The sequence below is a fragment of the Salvelinus alpinus genome, chromosome 6 (assembly GCF_045679555.1).
Source record: "Salvelinus alpinus chromosome 6, SLU_Salpinus.1, whole genome shotgun sequence".
NCBI classification, from domain to species: domain Eukaryota; kingdom Metazoa; phylum Chordata; class Actinopteri; order Salmoniformes; family Salmonidae; genus Salvelinus; species Salvelinus alpinus.
In genome coordinates this window covers 87768776-87781841 of record NC_092091.1, presented here as the reverse complement: position 1 = coordinate 87781841, position 13066 = coordinate 87768776, and the positions used below count along the sequence as shown (strand labels likewise).

Genomic DNA, 13066 nt, shown 5'->3' with positions numbered 1-13066 from the left:
CACCTGAATAGATTTCTGCAGATATGTAAAACACCACGGGAGTCCTCTTCCATTTGGGAACTTTACAGTCCTACTGATCTCTCTCTCTCTCCCTCAGGTATGAACAATACCTGGTTTGTATACCCATTGTTGCCTTAGTTAGCATTTACTGGTAGATATCATCAGTTGAAACGTCTTTCCTACCCTACCGGCTACCCATGTCATTCTTCTGTGAGCTGCTCCATGGCAAAACCAGTGGATCGCTGCTCCATGCCAAAACCAGTTGAGAGCTGCTCCATGCCAAAACCAGTGGATCGCTGCTCCATGCCAAAACCAGCTGTGAGCTGCTCCATGCCAAAACCAGTTGAGAGCTGCTCCATGCCAAAACCAGTTGAGAGCTGCTCCATGCCAAAACCAGTGGATCGCTGCTCCATGCCAAAACCAGTTGAGAGCTGCTCCATGCCAAAACCAGCTGAGAGCTGCTCCATGCCAAAACCAGCTGAGAGCTGCTCCATGCCAGAACCAGCTGAGAGCTGCTCCATGCCAAAACCAGTTGAGAGCTGCTCCATGCCAAAACCAGCTGAGAGCTGCTCCATGCCAAAACCAGCTGAGAGCTGCTCCATGCCAAAACCAGTTGAGAGCTGCTCCATGCCAGAACCAGCTGTGAGCTGCTCCATGCCAAAACCAGCTGAGAGCTGCTCCATGCCAAAACCAGCTGAGAGCTGCTCCATGCCAGAACCAGCTGTGAGCTGCTCCATGCCAAAACCAGTTGAGAGCTGCTCCATGCCAAAACCAGCTGAGAGCTGCTCCATGCTAAAACCAGTTGAGAGCTGCTCTATGCCAAAACCAGTTGAGAGCTGCTCCATGCCAAAACCAGTTGAGAGCTGCTCCATGCTAAAACCAGCTGTGAGCTGCTCCATGCCAAAACCAGTTGAGAGCTGCTCCATGCCAAAACCAGTTGAGAGCTGCTCCATGCCAAAACCAGCTGAGAGCTGCTCCATGCTAAAACCAGTTGAGAGCTGCTCCATGCCAAAACCAGTTGAGAGCTGCTCCATGCCAAAACCAGTTGAGAGCTGGTCCATGCCAAAACCAGTTGAGAGCTGCTCCATGCTAAAACCAGTTGAGAGCTGGTCCATGTCAAAACCAGCTGAGAGCTGCTCCATGCCAAAACCAGTTGAGAGCTGCTCCATGCCAGAACCAGCTGAACACTCTGGCTGCCTGCAGATGATATTCCACTGAAACTCGGCTGTGTGTCTGACGCTCATGTTAATATATTTCACGTGCTTTTGCAATTGCGTAGGCTATTTTTGTGCATGATTTCTCTATTGTACTACATAATTGATAAGTCGTATACCTCCACTACACCACTGGTCCTGTGTGTTTTACAGAAAGTGTCCTCTCCTACATGGGTGTGTCGGTATTACGGTTGACAACCTGTCACACTGAAGGCCTATAGGTTCACCACTGAGCACACGTGTTGAATGGAAGCTGATCATGTAGTGGTTTTTACTCTGGTCTCGGGAAGAAATTACGATTATCTATGGTGTATAGGCTGTTATCTATGGTGTAGTGGCTGTTATCTGTGGTGTAGAGGTTGTTATATATGGTGTAGAGCCTGTTATCTATGGTGTAGAGGCTGTTATATATGGTGTAGAGGCTGTTATCTATGGTGTAGAGGCTGTTATCTATGGTGTAGAGGCTGTTATCTATGGTGTAGAGGCTGTTATCTATGGTGTAGAAGCTGTTATCTATGGTGTAGTGGCTGTTATCTATGGTGTAGAGGCTGTTATATATGGTGTAGAGGCTGTTATCTATGGTGTAGAGGCTGTTATCTATGGTGTAGTGGCTGTTATCTATGGTGTAAAGGGCTGTTATCTATGGTGTAGTGGCTGTTATCTATGGTGTGGAGGCTGTTATCTATGGTGTAGTGGCTGTTATCTATGGTGTAGAGGCTGTTATCTATGGTGTAGTGGCTGTTATCTATGGTGTAGAGGCTGTTATCTATGGTGTAGAGGCTGTTATCTATGGTGTAGAGGCTGTTATCTGTGGTGTAGAGGCTGTTATCTATGGTGTAGAGGCTGTTATCTATGGTGTAGAGGCTGTTATCTATGGTGTAGAGGATGTTATCTATGGTGTAGAGGCTGTTATCTATGGTGTAGAGGCTGTTATCTATGGTGTAGAGGCTGTTATCTATGGTGTAGAGGATGTTATCTATGGTGTAGAGGCTGTTATCTATGGTGTAGAGGCTGTTATCTATGGTGTATAGACTGTTATCTGTGGTGTAGAGGCTGTTATCTATGGTGTATAGGCTGTTATCTATGGTGTAGAGGCTGTTATCTATGGTGTAGAGGCTGTTATCTATGGTGTAGAGGATGGTATCTATGGTGTAGAGGCTGTTATCTATGGTGTAGAGGCTGTTATCTATGGTGTATAGGCTGTTATCTATGGTGTAGAGGCTGTTATCTGTGGTGTAGAGGCTGTTATCTATGGTGTAGAGGCTGTTATCTATGGTGTAGAGGCTGTTATATGTGGTGTAGAGGCTGTTATCTATGGTGTAATGATGGTTATATTAGTAGAGGCTGTTATGGTGTAATGATGGTTATATTAGTAGAGGCTGTTATGGTGTAATGATGGTGGTAGGAAGGATGTATTGCTGCTTTTGTGTATCTTCAACAACACACACACACACACACACACACACACACACACACACACACACACACACACACACACACACACACACACACACACACACACACCTCTGGAGCGTATCTCTCTAGCTGGTGGGGTTCTTTGAAGAGCTGTACTCCGTCTTATCAGCAGAGTAGTTGAGCTGTTGCCACTAGCAGTGTGTGTGTGTTTGTGTGTTGCCATTGGCTGTGTGTTATCTCACGATGCAGTCCTATTGGATGTTACTGGCCCCCAGCCACATTACTGAGCTGTAATTAACCCTCTGGCCATATTGCTTTCTTTTACATAGGTGTGTGTGTGTGTGTGTGTGTGTGTGTGTGTGTGTGTGTGTGTGTGTGTGTGTGTGTGTGTGTGTGTGTGTGTGTGTGTGTGTGTGTGTGTGTGTGTGTGTGTGTGTGTGTGTGTGTGTGTGTGTGTGTGTGTGTGTGTGTGTGTGTGTGTGTGTGTGTATCAACCTGACAGTGTGTGTGACAGACAGAATGACTGACTGACAGATACAGTAGTAGTCTGTTTATTCTCAGCAGTAATACTCCTCCTCCTCTCTCCTTCTTTCTTCTTCTCTTCTATCTCTCTTCCCACGCTTCCCTCTCTCCACCACCACTCAGTTGCCCTGGTAAATATGCATGTCTCCGCCCCGATGTAAACAAGGGTGTGTGTGGACGAGAAGGATGCTTCCTGCCTTTGGGGAAAGGAGAAGGGTCAGACCACAACCCCCCCCCCCCCTCTCTCTCTCTCTCTCTCTCTCTCTCTCTCTCTCTCTCTCTCTCTCTCTCTCTCTCTCTCTCTCTCTCTCTCTCTCTCTCTCTCTCTCTCTCTCTCTCTCTCTCTCTCTCTCTCTCTCTCTCTCTCTCTCTCTCTCTCTCTCTCTCTGTCTCTCTCTATCTCTCTCTCTCTCTCCTCTCTCTGTCTCTCCCCTTCCTCTCTTCATCTTTCTCTCTCCCTCTCTCTCTCTCTCTGTCTCCCCACGTCCTCGCTCTCTCCCTCCCTCCCTCCCTCCCCACTTCCTCTCCCTGTCTCTGTTCTTCTCAGATTTACGACCTCTCTCTTTAATAATAGGAAGGGAAGTAGACAAGGACACTCAACGTAGTTTCTCACAGTAGTCCCCCATGGTGGTCACATAGACCAGTCAGTCAGTCTGACCACGGTGGCGTCACACAAGCTGACTGAATATGGAGGCCACGGGCTGCCTTCCAAGTGGCACCATATTCACTATATAGTGCACTACTTTGAACTAGAGCCCTATGGCACCCTATTCCCTATTAAAGTGCACTACTTTGAACTAGAGCCCTATGGCACCCTATTCCCTATTAAAGTGCACTACTTTGGACCAGAGCCCTATGGCACCCTATTCCCTATTAAAGTGCACTACTTTGGACCAGAGCCCTATGGCACCCTATTCCCTATTTAAGTGCACTACTTTGGACCAGAGCCCTATGGCACCCTATTCCCTATTTAAAGTGCACTACTTTGGACCAGAGCCCTATGGCAACTTATTCCCTATTAAAGTGCACTACTTTGGACCAGAGCCCTATGGCACCCTATTCCATATTAAAGTGCACTGCTTTGGACCAGAACCCTATGGCACCATATTCCCTATTAAAGTGCACTACTTTGGACCAGAGCCCTATGGCACCCTATTCCCTATTAAAGTGCTCTACTTTGGACCCGAGCCCTATGGCACCCTATTCCCTATTAAAGTGCACTACTTTGGACCAGAGCCCTATGGCACCTTATTCCCTATTAAGTGCACTACTTTGGACCAGAACCCTATGGCACCCTATTCCCTATTAAAGTGCACTACTTTGGACCAGAGCTATATAAAGTTATGCACTATATGGGGAATAAGGTGCCATTTGGGACGTCGAAGTGTGTGGCAGAAACAAACCTCACAGTAAACTGTACTGTTTGATGTTCAGGGGGAAACGGTTAAGGAAACGGTGTACCGTACAGTAACGTCCTCAGAGCCATTCATTGTTAGCTGGGTACATCTCCAAGGGCATTGTTCCATGATGACTGGGTTGTCTACTTTACAATAGAACACAATAGCTCTTATTTAACTTCTCTCTACCCAACTTTCTGAGGGAATTAATGTTATATTAGGAGAGATGATTACAAACCATTTTGTTGTTTAAAACGTATTGTGTTTTATTGGAAAGGTTAGAGAGACAGAGAGAGAGAGAGAGACAGAGAGAGAGAGAGAGACAGAGAGAGAGAGAGAGAGAGAGATAGACAGAGAGAGGGTGAGAGAGAGAGAGAGAGAGAGAGAGAGAGAGAGGGAGAGAGAGAGAGAGAGAGAGAGAGAGAGAGAGAGAGAGAGAGAGAGAGAGAGAGAGAGAGAGAGAGAGAGAGAGAGAGAGGGTGAGAGAGTGACAGAGAGAGAGGGTGAGAGAGAGAGACAGATAGAGAGAGGGAGACAGAGAGAAAGAGAGAGAGAGAGAGAGAGAGAGAGAGAGAGAGACAGAGAGAGAGACAGAGAGAGAACAAAGTAGATTTGAAGTGCAAACTGTCATCACCCCTGTTTTAAAAGCTTAACCTTTGCATGAGATGACATCACCATCATGTTGTGTTACATTAGGGTCGTAAGAGTCTTAAGTGTGTGTGTGTGTGTGTGTGTGTGTGTGTGTGTGTGTGTGTGTGTGTGTGTGTGTGTGTGTGTGTGTGTGTGTGTGTGTGTGTGTGTGTGTGTGTGTGTGTGTGTGTGTGTGTGTGTGTGTGTGTGTGTGCGCAGCCAGGTCACCCGTGATACAAGTCAATATTCAACATCCATCCATGTCTGAAATGAAAGCCGGCCACTAGGGGGAAACAGTGAGCGCTGTTACCTTCAGGTAGTTTCCGATTTGTGATCGACCGGCTCCATTCGGTCTTATGTAGCAACATTTTGAAATGGTGTTTTTTACATTGGATAAAAGCATAGACACAGAGCTATGGTTTATCAAACACTACAGTTGGGAAAGTAATTCTGCTTTGAAAGTTGATCAACTTTTGAGAAAATGGCGCTTGAATGTTTTGGTACCTACTGGAGAGCTCCTCTTTGTCTCCACCCATTCAGCATCGTTCACACCCTCTTAAGCTTTAGCCCCACCCATCTCATTAAGGATTCAAATGTGAGGTCATGTACTAAACAACCACAGAGTTCAAGACTAAAGGCAGGTTTATACTACGGGTTCCTAAATTCAATCTGGAGTCAGAATGTGGTCAGAGTGCATTCTGGGCGTTCAGATTGTTGTCAGATTGTCTGTTCGTAAATTCAGGCCCACCGTCATCTGGGTTAGGGGAGGGTTTGGCCGGGGTAGGCCGTCATTGCAAATAAGAATTTTTCTTAACTGACTTGCCTAGTTAAATAAAAATAAATATATAATATGAATAATAAATAGACAGAAGCGTGCTACCAATCAGAACTCATCTCTCAGCGTGTCCAGCCCAGCCATTATCTCAGCCAATCATGGCTAGTGAGAAGGGTCCTTCTTTTTCTGTGGCTAAATCAACTAGGTTCGTCATTTTAACAATGTTATTTGTATTTACAGATGACATACAAGTTTGTTATTAATGCACATGGAAGTTCACATGTTCAAGAAGACATTTCTGCCAAAAAAAACGCATTTTGATATTTTTTTTAAGTGTGAGGTCGTGACACAGGACATAGTGGTGCCTAGTTTCCTGAAATTGAGTCAAATTTTTCCAGGGTGTTGAATCTGATTCCAAAGGCTTCGAATCCAGCGATAGATATTTAATATTTTTGTTTTAAGCCTATACCAAACCTTAAACTGTACCATTCAGAGTTAGTGACTAACCTTAACCATTCAGAGTTAATGACTAACCTTAACCATTCAGAGTTAATGTCTAACCTTAACCATTCAGAGTTAATGTCTAACCTTAACCATTCAGAGTTAATGCCTAACCTTAACCATTCAGAGTTAATGCCTAACCTTAACCATTCAGAGTTAATGTCTAACCTTAACCATTCAGAGTTAATGACTCACCTTAACCATTCAGAGTTAATGTCTAACCTTAACCATTCAGAGTTAATGACTAACCTTAACCATTCAGAGTTAATGACTAACCTTAACCATTCAGAGTTGATGCCTAACCTTAACCATTCAGAGTTAATGACTAACCTTAACCATTCAGAGTTAATGACTAACCTTAACCATTCAGAGTTAATGCCTAACCTTAACCTTGAACACTTCAACATTTTATGTTGGGAACAACTTTTGAAATGTTGACGTTTGAGAAACACGGATGACGTGAGACTGTGAGCGCCAGTAGTATATGTGTGTATCAGGGTTTCCATTAGGAAAATGTGGTGCCGTACATTTGATCAGCATCTGAGAAATATACTGAACCCGTATGCATTGGGGTGTGTAACCTAATTAGGGCGTCCACCCACGGTTCTCAGAATGACAGAAATCACATTTAGATCATATTAACAGAACGTGCAAAGTCCAGGATGCAACGACGTGCGGTCCTTCTGAATTCTGACGCGCACTTTGAACGTGTTAGAATAACTGTCCACGTTATTTACTTGTCCTTTCGCCAACAAGACGAGTAACGAACAGCAAAATCACTAGCCTATGTCAATCTACTATTCCCCATAGTAGAAAAGTGGACCTATTCTATTGGTCAGCTTGTACAGAAAAGAAACAGCCTATTACAAACAGGCTCTGGGACAGTTGTGGGACGATAGATCCCAAAATTCACACAACCAGTAGATCTAGACTAAATTATTATTATTTTTTTTAAAGCAATTTGTCTGATGCAACAGATCAGAATGTTTAAAATGTTGATCAACTATTATTTATTCACATTTTAAGAGCAGCAAAGCGCACAAGGCAGTAGGCTACGGACGAATGTTTATCCCATAATGCAATTAGCGGTAAAACAGCGCAGTCAAAAAAGCGCACCGCACGTGAAAAATATGTAAATATCCATTAGAAACGTAGAAAGAGGAGAGATGTAATAGGCAACAACTAGCATGGGTTACTAATAAGGACTAGGATTGTGCCTTGGGCGACTGGACAATGAAAGGAAGTTGATATCAAATAATTGCCTCCACGGATACGGTCTGAAGCGAGTTAAGACATGCCTCATAATATGTAGTAAAAACGTTTCCGCTTTGTAAACAGTTAAGTAGATGTTTTTGAAAATGCACCCTGCCTCCAGCTCCTTGCAAAGTGGTGTGTGACGCGCTGATGAAGCCTGCCTTCCGGTTCCTATGTATTTCGCAATTTGCAAATATTAATAATATTAAAATGATGTAATTTGCATCTCTCAGATAGATTTTATGTTCAAATGTTCTGTGTCTGTATAGCGCCTTCCAAAATTATTCATCCCCCTTGGTGTTTTTTCCCTATTTTGTTGCATTAAAACCTGTAATTTAAATTGATTTTTATTTTTATTTTTCATGTAATGGACATACACAAAATAGTACAAATTGGTGAAGTGAAATGAAAAAAATAACATATAAAAAAAACGGAAAAGTGGTGCGTGCATATGTATTCACCCCCTTTGCTATGAAGCCCCTAAATAAGATCTGCTGCAACCATTTACGTTCATAAGTCACATAATTTGTTAAATAAAGTCCACCTGTGTGCAATCTGTATCACATGATCTCAGTATATATACAACTGTTTTGAAAGGCCAAAGATTCTGCAACACCACTAAGCAAGGGGCACCATGAAGACCAAGGAGCTCTCCAAACCGGTCAGGGACAAAGTTGTGGAGAAGTACAGATCAGGGTTGGGTTATAAAAAAATATCAGAAACTTTGAACATCCCACAGAGCATCATTAAATCCATTATAAAATGTTTTAAGTAATATGGCACCACAACAAACCTGCCAAGAGAGGGCAGCCCACCAAAACTCACGGACCAGGCAAGGAGGGCATTAATCAGAGAGGAAACAAGGAGACCAAAGATAACCCTGAAGGAGCTGCAAAGCTCCACAGCGGAGATTGGATTATCTGTCCATAGGACCACTTAAAACCGTACACTCCACAGAGCTGGGCTTACAGAAGAGTGTCTAGAAAAAAGTAATTGCTTAAAGAAAAAAATAAGTAAACATGTTTTGTGTTCGCCAAAAGGCATGAGGGAGACTCCCCAAACATATGGAAGATGGTACTCTGGTCAGATGAGACTAAAATGTAGCTTTTTGGCCATCAAGGAAAACGCTATGTCTGGCGCAAACCCAGCACCTCTCATCAGCCCGAGAATACCATCCCCACAGTGAAGCATGGTGGTGGCAGCATCATGCTGTGGGGATGTTTTTCATCAGGGAAACTGGTCAGAATTTAAGGATTGATGGATGGCGCTAAATACAGGGAAATTATTGAGGAAAACCTGTTTCAGTCTCCAGAGATTTGAGACTGAGACGGAGGTTCACCTTCCAGCAGGACAATGACCCTAAGCATACTGTAAAGCAACACTCGAGTGGTTTAAGGGGAAACATTTAAATGTCTTGGAATGGCCTAGTCAAAGCCCAGACCTAAATACAGTTGAGAATATGTGGTATGACTTAAAGATTGCTGTACACCAGCGGAACCCATCCAACTTGAAGGAGCTGGAGCAGTTTTGCCTTGAAGAATGGGAAAAAATCCCAGTGGCTAGATGTGCCAAGCTTATAGAGACATACCCCAAGAGACTTGCAGCTGTAATTGCTGCAAAAGGTGGCTCTACAAAGTATTGACTTTGGTGAGGTGAAAAGTTATGCGCTCCAGTTTTCAGTGTTTTTTGTCTTATTTCTTGTTTGTTTCACAATAAAAAATATTTTACATCTTCAAAGTGGTAGGCATGTTGTGTAAATCAAATGATACAACCCCCCTCAAAAAATCTTATTTCATTCCAGGTTGTAAGTCAACAAAATAGGAAAAATTCCAAGGGGGATGAATACTTTCGCACGCCACTGTATGCTGTACGCTTGTGATACACAGAATACATAATGAATGTACTGTATACACGTGCCATTCCACTAAATTATGCAAAATTAACCATTTACTGCAGTGGGCTAAGAGTGACTCTTGGAAGTCTTTAACAAATCTACTTTGAAACAAAAGTATACACCTCACACACATGGTTATGGGCTTAAAAATAGTAAGACACCTGTACCATGTCAGATATACAGTTGAAATGTATGACATTTAGTGTTTGCATCCCAATATTACACTTTATATTCATTCAAAGTGTCCCCATACCGTACGCACTGCCCTCTGTAGCGCCTTGCGGTCGGATGCCAAGCAGTTGCCATAGCGGCGCAGCTGTAGATCTTTTGGAGGATCCGAGGGCCCAAATCTTTTCGGTCTCCTGAGGGGGAAGAGGTGTTGTCGTGCCCTCTTCACCACTGAGTTGGTGTGTTTGGAACATGACAGGTACTTAGTGACGTGGACGCCGAGGAACTTGAAGCTCTCGATCCGCTCCACTACAGGTACTTAGTGATGTGGACGCCGAGGAACTTGAACCTCTCGACCCGCTCCACTACAGGTACTTAGTGATGTGGACGCCGAGGAACTTGAAGCTCTCGACCCGCTCCACTAAAGCCCCGTCGATGTGAAAGGGGGGGGCGTGCTTGGCACTCCGTTTCCTGTAGTCCACGATCAGCTCCTTTGTCTTGCTCACGTCGAGGGAGAGGTTGTTGACCTGGCACCACACTGCCAGGTCTCTGACCTCCTCCCTATAGGCTGCCTCATCGTCGTTGGTGATCAGGGAACACAGGAGGGGACTAAGCACGCACCCCTGAGGGGTGTGTGTGTTTGTGTGTGTCTTACATTAAGGGTGTAAGAGTCTTACGTAAGGGGCGTGGTATGTCAACCTTCAATAAATACAGCCAAGACATCCCTATGAATGTTTTATGAACCTCTTATGTCACGTTAGCGTAGATCTGCACTCCGCAAAAACACCTCCTGTGATTACGTGTTTGAGAGATGAGTGTGTGGGGCGAGGAGGGGCTTTATGTGTGTAACACAGAGAGAGGAAGAGAGAGCAAGAGAGAGAGAGAGAGAGGGGAATAGAGGTAGTGAGAGAGAAGGGAACAGAGGTAGTGAGAGAGAAGGGAATAGATTTAGTGAGAGAGAAGGGAATAGATTTAGTGAGAGAGAAGGGAATAGAGGTAGTGAGAGAGAAGGGAATAGAGGTAGTGAGAGAGAAGGGAATAGAGGTAGTGAGAGAGAAGGGAATAGAGGTAGTGAGAGAGAAGGGAATAGAGGTAGTGAGAGAGAAGGGAATAGAGGTAGTGAGAGAGAAGGGAATAGAGGTAGTGAGAGAGAAGGGAATAGAGGTAGTGAGAGAGAAGGGAATAGATTTAGTGAGAGAGAAGGGAATAGAGGTAGTGAGAGAGAAGGGAATAGAGGTAGTGAGAGAGAAGGGAATAGAGGTAGTGAGAGAGAAGGGAATAGAGGTAGTGAGAGAGAAGGGAATAGAGGTAGTGAGAGAGAAGGGAATAGAGGTAGTGAGAGAGAAGGGAATAGAGGTAGTGAGAGAGAAGGGAATAGAGGTAGTGAGAGAGAAGGGAATAGAGGTAGTGAGAGAGAAGGGAATAGAGGTAGTGAGAGAGAAGGGAATAGATTTAGTGAGAGAGAAGGGAATAGAGGTAGTGAGAGAGAAGGGAATAGAGGTAGTGAGAGAGAAGGGAATAGAGGTAGTGAGAGAGAAGGGAATAGAGGTAGTGAGAGAGAAGGGAATAGAGGTAGTGAGAGAGAAGGGAATAGAGGTAGTGAGAGAGAAGGGAATAGAGGTAGTGAGAGAGAAGGGAATAGATTTAGTGAGAGAGAAGGGAATAGAGGTAGTGAGAGAGAAGGGAATAGAGGTAGTGAGAGAGAAGGGAATAGAGGTAGTGAGAGAGAAGGGAATAGAGGTAGTGAGAGAGAAGGGAATAGAGGTAGTGAGAGAGAAGGGAATAGAGGTAGTGAGAGAGAAGGGAATAGAGGTAGTGAGAGAGAAGGGAATAGAGGTAGTGAGAGAGAACCATCTGTTGTTGTGTCTGAGTGTCTGAGATGTTGATGTTTTCGCTGTGTAATTTACTGCTGTGTTGTGTTGGGTTGTGTTCCTCCCACCCTCACAAACACACACACACACATTACCAGTCCATTGTTACAGCAGGGCTCGGGCTTGTATGGGCTCAGACCTGTCAAACCATGGCCTTGTAATGAACTCACTCTGAACAATGATAACACACACACACACACACACACACACACACACACACACACACACACACACACACACACACACACACACACACACACACACACACACACACACACACACACACACACACACACACACACACACACACACACACACAGGAAGGGACAGCGGTAAGCGAGCGGTGCTGCCACGTGTGATGGATGGTGACATTCCATGGAGAATCTAGCAGGACGGAGGGCAGACTGATCACTACAAATATACTTCGATTTTTTTGGGACGATTTGAAAAGGTCCTGAGAACATCGACTACGTACCATTAAAAAACCCATGATGCTCGGAAGGCGAGGCGCTCTGCTCAGACCACTGTGTCACAGCAGTTTACGATGCTCTAACAAGCTGTGAGAATACTTAATAATAATTTGTATTTATTATGGATCCCCATTAGTTCCTGCCAAGGCAGCAGCTACTCTTCCTGGGGTTTATTATGGATCCCCATTAGTTCCTGCCAAGGCAGCAGCTACTCTTCCTGGGGTTTATTATGGATCCCCATTAGTTCCTGTCAAGGCAGCAGCTACTCTTCCTGGGGTTTATTATGGATCCCCATTAGTTCCTGCCAAGGCAGCAGCTACTCTTCCTGGGGTTTATTATGGATCCCCATTAGTTCCTGCCAAGGCAGCAGCTACTCTTCCTGGGGTTTATTATGGATCCCCATTAGTTCCTGCCAAGGCAGCAGCTACTCTTCCTGGGGTTTATTATGGATCCCCATTAGTTCCTTCCAAGGCAGCAGCTACTCTTCCTGGAGTTTATTATGGATCCCCATTAGTTCCTGCCAAGGCAGCAGCTACTCTTCCTGGGGTTTATTATGGATCCCCATTAGTTCCTGCCAAGGCAGCAGCTACTCTTCCTGGGGTTTATTATGGATCCCCATTCGTTCCTGCCAAGGCAGCAGCTACTCTTCTTGGGGTTTATTATGGATCCCCATTCGTTCCTGCCAAGGCAGCAGCTACTCTTCTTGGGGTTTATTATGGATCCCCATTAGTTCCTGCCAAGGCAGCAGCTACTCTTCCTGGGGTTTATTATGGATCCCCATTAGTTCCTGCCAAGGCAGCAGCTACTCTTCCTGGGGTTTATTATGGATCCCCATTCGTTCCTGCCAAGGCAGCAGCTACTCTTCTTGGGGTTTATTATGGATCCCCATTCGTTCCTGCCAAGGCAGCAGCTACTCTTCCTGGAGTTTAGAATTAACCCTGTAACCATGCAGAA

General features: G+C 44.8%; 1 protein-coding gene across 5 annotated transcripts in view; it reads left to right on the top strand.

The window, feature by feature from the left end:
* Window positions 1–13066, top strand: part of adgrl3.1 (adhesion G protein-coupled receptor L3.1) — a 334415-nt gene that overhangs the window by 185419 nt on the left and 135930 nt on the right. The window lies entirely within an intron of this gene.